Source organism: Loxodonta africana, chromosome 9 (assembly GCF_030014295.1).
Source record: "Loxodonta africana isolate mLoxAfr1 chromosome 9, mLoxAfr1.hap2, whole genome shotgun sequence".
NCBI lineage: Eukaryota > Metazoa > Chordata > Mammalia > Proboscidea > Elephantidae > Loxodonta > Loxodonta africana.
In genome coordinates this window covers 6,250,459-6,259,460 of record NC_087350.1, presented here as the reverse complement: position 1 = coordinate 6,259,460, position 9,002 = coordinate 6,250,459, and the positions used below count along the sequence as shown (strand labels likewise).

General features: G+C 44.7%; 1 protein-coding gene across 4 annotated transcripts in view; it reads left to right on the top strand.

The window, feature by feature from the left end:
* The first annotated feature begins 1,805 nt into the window (after positions 1 to 1,805).
* Positions 1,806 to 9,002, top strand: part of LOC111747786 (zinc finger protein 699-like) — a 42,221-nt gene continuing 35,024 nt past the window's right edge. For all 4 annotated transcript variants that reach the window (XM_064291021.1, XM_064291019.1, XM_064291020.1 and 1 more), the window contains exon 1: positions 1,806 to 1,864. The gene's annotated coding sequence lies outside the window, so the exon portion shown is untranslated. The remainder of the gene's footprint in view (positions 1,865 to 9,002) is intronic.

Sequence of the window (9,002 nt, the reverse complement as noted above, 5' to 3'; positions counted from 1 at the left end):
ATCCCAAACTCAAAAGTTTCGAGTTGATTCCGACTCACAGTGACCCTATAGGACAGAGTATAAGTGCCCCATAAAGTTTCCAAGGAGTGGCTGGTGGATTCAAACTGCAGACCTTTTGATTAGCAGCTGAGCTCTTAACCACTGCACCACCAAGGCTCCCTTGAACAATCATAAAAACCCACCAAAACCAAACTCTTTGGGTCAAGTTGATTTCAACTCATAGCAACCCTATAGGACAGGGTAGACTGTCCCATAGTGGATTTATACTGCCAACCTTTTGGTTAGCAGCTGAGCTCTTAACCACTGTACCACCAGGGCTCCTGAACAATCATACCAAAAAAAAAAAAAAAAAAAACCCAAAACCAAGCCTGTTTCTGTCGAGTCGATTCCTACTAATAGCGACCCTATAGAACAGAGTAGAAGTGCCCCGTAGAAATTCCAAGGAGAGCCCGGTGGGTTTGAGCTGCCAACCTTTTGGTTAGCAGCTATAGCACTTAACCACTACACCACCAGGGTTTGTCCTGAACCATCATAAAAAAAAAAAAAAATATATAGATGGTATTAAATAACACTAACACAGAGCTGCCTTGTCCCAAAGGGGCAGCAAGCCTAATAGATGGGATAAAGGCTACTCTAAACTTTAAGGACCCCCGGTGGAGCACACTGTTAATTGCTAGGCTGCTAACTGAAAGGTTGGTGGTTTGGTTCTGCCCAGAGGCTAGTGTGGGGGAAGACCTGGTAATCTGCTCCCATAAAGATTGTTGTTGTTAGGTGCTGTCATGGCAACCCCACGTATAATGGAATGGAACACTGCCCAGTACTGTGTGAATCTCGTGATCGCTGCTCTTTAAGCCTGTTGTTGCAGCCACTGTGTGAATTCACCTTTTGAGCGTCTTCCTCTTATTCGCTGACCTACTTTACCAAGCATGATGTCCTTCTCCAGGGACAGTTTCCTCTTGATAGCATGTGCAAAGTTCCTGAAACAAAGTCTCCCTTGCTTCTAAGGAGCATTCTGGCTGTGCTTCGGAGACAGATTTGTTCTTCCTTTTGGCAGTCCATGGTGTCTTAATATTCTTCACCAACACCGTAATTCAAAGGCAACAATTCTTTGGTCTTCCTTATTCACCGTGCAGCTTTTACATGTATACGACGAGGAGGTTGAAAATATCATGGCTTAGGTGAGGCGCTCTTTAATCCTCTAAGTGACATCTTGGCTTACAGTCTAGGAAACCCCAAGAGCTCGGCTGTTAACCAAAAGATCGCCAGTTTGAATCCATCAGCTGCTTCTTGGAAATCCTATGGGGCCGTTCTACTCTGTCCTATAGGGTCACTATGAGTCGGAATGAACTCCACAGCAAAGTGTGTGTGTGTGGCTTTTTTTTTTTTTTTTTTTTTTTAATTTCCTATAGGTTCGCTTTGAGTCACAATGGACTCCAGGGTCCACAAAAATAACCACCACATGGTAGGAGGAAAACATCTCACCTTCCAAAATGTGTGACCTATACACTCTCCGCTTTTACTTAAATTGTTTGCAAAGTTATCGAAAGTAGCTCTTGTCCTCACGACCCCAAAGACTTTGAAATGGTTCAAATACGGGAGAATCAAGTTCTGTTGAAAGACAGAATCTGAGAGCCCAGATGGGGGATTGGAGGGCGGGAAGCTCAGTCAGAGCCTGCCCCACTCCTTGCTCCGCCCCTCACCTTCCGAACCCCCGCCCCACCCTCGTCTTCCTGGGCCCACCCCGCCCCCTTCACAGCCTGCCCCGCCCCCTGCACAGTCCCGCCCCGCCCCTTACGCACCCTCGCCTGTTGCGTCATTTCCTGTCGACGCGGAGAGGCTCGCTCGGAGCGACAATCTCACGAAGGTGCGTTCGCGTCGTCTTTCTGTTCAAAGGCGCGATCGTGTCCCCCCACAGCGCCGCGTTCTCCCCGCTCGGGGCCTGGGGGTCGCTGCGGACGGTCAGGGCTCCACACCCGCCCGGCTGCCGTCCCGGTTAAAGCAGCTCCGAGCGGCTCTGTCCGGCCTTCCCGCCTCGGGCCAGTGGACCCGCCCGCCCCCTTTCCTGTCGGAGCCCTCCGCCGACCCCTTCCCTCCTCGCGCCCAGCAAGGCCCCGCGGGGGCTGGTCGCCTGCGCCCCTCGCCCGGTCCCCTGGGCTCGTCGGGCGGCCCCGACCGCGCCCCGTGGCCCCTGGACGGAGCCAGAAAGCTGTGTTCATTCTGTCATTTTCAGTCAGGAAATCTCTTTCTGCCTTTCATTCCTGAAGCTGTCATTCCTTTAACGTTCTATTGGTGTTAATTTTAATGTGAAATCTGGGTTTTCTTTTATTCCTTTCTTGGTTTGCAGATTTGAATACTCGGTTTCTTTCTTTTCAAATCACTACTCTGCCCTTTTTTTTTTTGCAGGTCCCTGGGTTGTCCAAAGGGTTTGCACAGGTGTACTAACCTGAGAAAAGGTTGGCGGTTTTAATCCACTCAGTGGCATCGCGAAAGAGAGGCCTGTGATTTTGTAAAGATTACAGCCAAGAAAACCCTGTGGAGCAGTTCTGTGCTCTAACACTTGGGGTTGCTGTGAGTCAGAATGACATCAGGGCAATGCTTTTTTTTTTTTTTTTTCTTTTCGTTTTTTAATATGTTTTTAAAGATTTGTTTAAGATCACTGCTTTGACACATTCTCTGGTTTTGAGTACTACATGGTCACAGTGACTCTAAATTGGTTATTTACCACTTGTCGCAGTAATTGTTTCTTGTAATCAGATTCTAAGTATATAAACTATCTTTTGCTATTTGGTTTGCTTATTTTTGCTTCCACTGTCTGATTGTTTATGTTCATTTTGATTTCACTGTGCAAGAACTGTGGCCTGCATAATGTCTCCTTTTTTTGTGTGAGATTGTTTCAAAGCTTTATTTCTAATTGAAGGCAACACAATATCTAGTAATAGGAGAATTGTTAAATATGGTGAGGCGTTGTCTTATTTAAAATTAGCTGACATTTTCTTTGTCACTGTATGATCATATTTGGTGAATGTTAAGTGTATCCAAATGTCTTTGATAAGAGTTTAATTTATATTCACTAAGTGTTTTTTAAGTTGTTGTTAGGTGTCCTAACTTGACTCTGGCAGAGAATTACACCCTGGGACAGAGTAGAACTGCCCCCTGTGTTTTCTAGGCTGTAATCTTTATGGGAGCAGATCACCAGGTCTTGGGTTCGAAACACTAAGGTTTTGTTTAGCAGCCGAGCGTTTAACCACTGTGTCACCAGGGTTCCATATTCACTAATTTAGATACAGTAAATCCTCAATATGCTTACATTGTATGGCATTATAAACATGGTGATTTCGATGAGGATTGTTTTTGATTTTTTCCCTTCACGCTTAATGATTAATCAGTTCTTTGAGATTGTATTTAGTCATGTTTGCAACATACATTTTTATATGCATACACTGACATGCTTCATGTTTGATCTTCCCTTTTGTTAGTTGCCATTGAGTTGATTCCGTATCATGGTGACCCTGTTTATATTACGGAGTAAAACTGTCCCATAGGATTTTCTTGGCTGCAGGCTTAAGGGGGAATGAAGGCAGTGTTTGTTTACTGTAGGTTCTTATTGCAACAGAGATGATCTAAGGGGCACTCATGTTGGTTTCCACTGTAACCACACACGGATGCCCCAGGAGTGATCTTCATTTCTTTTTTTTTGGCGGGGGGCGGCAGGGGGAGGGGATTGAAATAAGTATTACCTGTACAGTGTGATAGATTGCTTTCGTGTGGCCTTTCTTGCCATGGTTTTGTAACCCCACCGAAGTGATTGGGCAGGACTGTACAGTAAGGTGATTGTGGCCCATCAAATAGATTGCTCAGTTTTGCCATCCCACTAGGCTCAAAATGAGCCATCCCAGAGGTGGGAAAGAGGATCTCACCACTACCAAGGAAGACAAGCCAAAAAAAGAGCATGTCCTTTGGGCCCAGGATCCTTGCACCGGAACATCCTGGAACCAGGAGACCGGGGAGGGGGGGGAGGGAGAGAGCACCATAACCTGAAGATGGTCAGAAATGGCAGCAGGACAGACTGGCAGGAGATGGCATGGTGGGCCACCTGGCACAGGGAATGAGAAAGCTGAGTGCCTTTGAGCAGAGGCTTGCGAGAGGAGTAGGGTACCTCCAGGTACTTGGTGGAGCTAGTTTTGTTGACCCATGGGAGCTAGAGATGAGTGCCTTGAGGCAGACACTTCCTAGCAGACTGGGATACCTTTGGGCACTTAACAGCAGAGCTAAAAATGCTTTGTAACACTTGCCGGAAACGGGCAGAGGCCAAGGGGCCAGAAAGATGTGTGCCTGTGGGCACGGCAGAAAAGAGGCTGTCCTGATGGAAGAACTGTATCCTGAATGTTCCTGAGCCTGAATTGTAACCATTTACTTTCCTAATAAGCCCCATAGTTGTGTTGTTTGTGAGCTCTATCTGGCCATTGCAATCAATTATAGAACCCAGCAATTATCAAACCCAGTAGAGAAGCAGAGTGCTGTGGGAGGGATGATTGGTGTCAGAACTGGTAAAGATGATGGAGGGAGGAGGCGTGTGAGACCACTGCCTCATTGAAATCAGCCTTGGGCTGTTGATCTTGCTTCTCTTTTCCCCTTGTAAAGTTGGAGGAGGTCAGATGCTGCCCTCATACCATTTTTACAACCAGAATTAAAATACTGCCATAGTTAGCTAAACTCGAGTTTAAGGGCACTGTCCTCCAGAGTGCCAAATCTGTGTGCAAGTTAGGGAGTTTACCAAAACCACCCCAGGTTCCACACAGAAAGACGCAGAACTCAGTGGAAGCTGTTATATTCATGATTACATTTTTACAGGGAAAATATAAGAAATTAGAACCAGCCAAAGAAGAGACATAGGACAAAGTGTGGGAGGGTTCCAGATGCCAGTTATCCACATCCTCAGGATATGATTGGTTGCATCCATGGTGACAGTACCCATGGGTTATTGCCAGCCCGGGATGCTCACATGAGCTAGGCTTTGGTTTTGTTTTTTTGAGACTTCATCACATAGGTGTAATTGATTGAATTACTGCACATGTGGCTGAACTCCAGCCCTCCACTTACCTCCCCATCCCCCAAGCCTGGCTGGTATCATGGGCTCCAAAGCCCTGTCATAAGAAACCCAAACTCCACTTTCTAAATGCCTTTTCTTTCAGCCTGTGCTTGAACATTACTTACTTCAAAAGTGCAGGCCTGCTCATTTCCCTAATCAACTCATCCTCCCACGTGCTTGCCAAATCCCAGAAAATGATCCAGAGGCAGTTCCTCTCCTTGTTGGCTCTTTCTTTCCCTACCTACACATCACATCTGGAAATCCAGGTAAGGACTCCATGCTCTCTCTGCTAAATTTCATGCCCACAAACCCTCAGTTTCTTGCCGCTTGTTTTAAATCAGCCAGTAGTCCTTAAGCTCATGAAATAAAGTATACTCTCCCCCATGTGCCCTATTACAGGCTGAGCCCAGGTCTGTTTGTGCTCTTTGATTCTTCCCTTCCCTGGCGCTCCTGTGAACTCAGTGTGCAGGGCTGGAGCGTGCTCTTCCCTGGGATTAATAAACAGTCATTTCTTCATTTTGGGTGTTGAATGTTAAAGTGCAGCTTTGTGTAACCAAGGAAATCCCCACCGAATTTCCACACAGGTGATTTCACCAGCTTACTCCTTCTGGGTGGCTGTGTGTTTCTTCCTGCAGTGGGCTGTCATTTACCTCTTCATATTTGCCTAATGTTAACACAAACCCCAGCTCTCTTATCACATGGTGGGTCTTTCTGGCATGACCAGCTTCCACTGTGTGTCACCTCTTTAGTATAAAGGATCAGGTGTGGACCAGGGGACTGACCAGGAATCACAAAGGCAGTCCTGTCACTCTAGGAATTCCAGGGATTTAGAGGGTTGCCTCCCAGGAGCCACACGAAGAACAGAATTCTCTTTGCTATTAGTTGGATTGAGTCCATTCTGACTCATGGTGACCCCATGTGTGCAGAAACTGCTCCATAGGGTCTTTAAGGCTGTGACCTTCATAAGCAGATCGCTAACCACTGTCCTCAGAGGTGCCTCTGGGAGGATCTGAACCTCCAGCGTTTTGGCTAGTAGTTGAGCACTTAACTGTTTGTGCCACCCTACAGCCATAGAACTCTCTTTATGTGAGATTCCTTTACTACAGAAGTAGAATTTAAATATGTCCATTGTACTAAAATACTGAAAAACGTGAACAGAAAATAATGATGACAATCCAGTCAGAAAATCCATCCTTCCAAAAGACAACTGCTCGTATTTTGGTTAATTGCACTGCTGGTGTACTTGCACCTGAGGTTTCGATAAAAGACGTTTTATCATTTCGTAACTAAGTTTTACGTATATTTTCCATGGCCTTAAATATTCTTACAGTATAATGTTAAGGAGAAGCCCTGGCTGTAGAATGGTTAAGCGCACAGCTGCTAACTGAGATTGGCGGTTTAACCTGCCTAGCTGCTCTGTGGGAGAAAGACATGGCAATCGGCTTCCATAAAGATTACAGCCTAGAACACTCCGTTTGACTGTTCTACCCTGTCACATGGGGTCACTAGGAGTCGGAAGTGATTTGATCACACCTAACAACAACATCATCATGATGTTAATAGTAGTAAAAACATTAACCGATTGTATGTATATAGGGTCGCTATGAGTCGGAATCAACTCAACGGCACTGGGTTTGGTTTTTGGTTATATATACATATGTATACTGACCTTTTAACTAAGTCTTTTAACTTGTTTCAAGTTTTCTCAGGAAACCCACTGCCAGTGTCCTTTGGTGGTGTATACTTTACTTGCCTTTTTGATTCTTTGGGATCAGTTCTAGAACCCAAACACCTGCATTCTGCCATTTATTAAGATGTTTGACACAAGGCAAGTTAGAGTCTGTGATATAGTTTTGTTTCTCTCTAAAGTGAGAACAGATCCTTTCTGTTCTGATCACAAGGTTGGATCCTTTCTTTAAAGCCTCTTATTGACTTTGTCATCTGTAATTGGATGGATTGTTTCGGTGGTTCATCTGAGAAATTATGTCATTGGTGGATAGAACATTGTCATTTGGTTAAAGAAAACCACTTGTTGAATTAGTTTTTCATTTGTATGTTTCTTTTACCATCTCACAAATATAAAATCCGCACTGGATCGCATAGCCTCAGCACCCCTTAAGCAATAACTCCCCGTTCTGCCCTCCCCTGAGTCCCTGGTAGCAACTAATAAACTTTGGCCTCTGTGCTTTAATTATAGGTTAAAATCAGGGATGTATAACTTGCTCCAAATTATACGGACCCAGCCATGCACTTACCTCAGTCAAAACTGATTCATATACCCCTTGCCTCCCCTTATATTGTGTGAAAATTAGAACCCCCCACCACCACAGTGTGGACTGCTGGAGAAACGTGTGTTTCATCTTAGCTACCATTGACATACAAGGATTTGTCCCTAGAAGGAGTGAGTATGTTGTATCCTGCTCAGAGGGCTTTGTAAAGGGGCATAATGTTGGAGAACTATAGGAACCTGCTCTACCTGGGTGGGGTAGAAGTCAGGATCTGCACTTAGATAGATGTCTGTGCATTTTGCATTGTGAGTCTCTTGAGAGCCCCTGCCTTTCTTGACTGCGTTCCTGTTCCCTTCTTTGTGGGAATGATTGAGGCTTTGTTGACTCAGAGCTGAAGAGCTTTATAATGTGGCATCTGGACTTTTATCTTCCCCTTTCTTCAAGTGATCTGCCTTGAGTTGATGGTGGTTCCAAAACTTGAGTGTGCATAAAACCTTTGGCCAGCATTTCAGACATCCAGTGTCCTGGTCACTCCTCTGTGTTTTTGATTTAGTAGTTCATAGAAGAGTGCTTAGAGGTCTGCACCTTGAAAATGACCCCTAAGCATTTATAATTAAGAGGGCAGTGGTTCCTTTAAAAAAAAAAATTATTATGATAAAACATATATATCTAAAATGTTGTAATTTTCAGTATTTTTAAGTGTACAGTTCAGTGACATTAAATAATTAACAGTGTTGTGCAACCATCTCCACCAGCTAATTCCAAAACTTTTTCATCATTCCAAAGAGAAACTGAGTACCCCTTAAGCAGTAACTCCCAGCTCCCTCCTCCCTGAATCCCTGGTAGCCACTAACAAACTTCAGTCTCTGCTTTTGCCTTTTCTACTTACTTCATGTAAGTTACATCTTGTATTTGTCCTATTGTGTCTCACTGATTTCACTTAGCATAATGTTTTCAAGACTCATCCATGCTGAAAGTGTGAACAAAATTTCTCTTTTATGAACAAATACTGTTTCATAGTATTGTCTTTTTTATCCATTCATCTGTTGATGGACACTTGAGTTGTTTCCACCTTTTCGCTATTGTGAATAATGTTGGAGCGAGCGTTGGTATACAAGTATCTTTTCCAATCCGTGCTTTCAAGTCTTTTGGTTGAGTTCAAACTGCCAACTTAGGAGTGGAATGTCTGGGTCACATGGCAATTCAATGTTTAACTTTTGTTTTTTTTTAAATTGTGCTTTGGATGAAGATTTACAGAACAAACCAGCTTCTCATTAAACAGTATGCATATTGTTTTATGACGTTGGTTAATAACCCCACAACACGTCAACACTCTCCGTCTGAACCTTGGTTCCCTGTCAGCAGCTTTCCTGTCCTGTCCTTCGTCCTAGTCCTTGGCCCTGGGCTGTTGTGCCCTTTTAGTCTTGTTTTGTTTTATGGGCCTTCTGATCTTTGGCTGAGGGGTGAACCTCCGGGGTTTCTCCAGTCTATCAGGCTGGTTAAGTCTGGTCTTTTTTGGTGAGTTAGAATTTTGTTGTATTTTTTCCTCCGGAACCCTCCATCGTGATCTCTGTCAGAGCAGTCAGTGGTGGGAGCCGGGCACCATCTAGCTGTACTGGCCTCTGGTGAAGGCTGTGGTAGATGTGGTCCATTAGTCCTTTGGACTAACCTTTCCCTTGTATGTT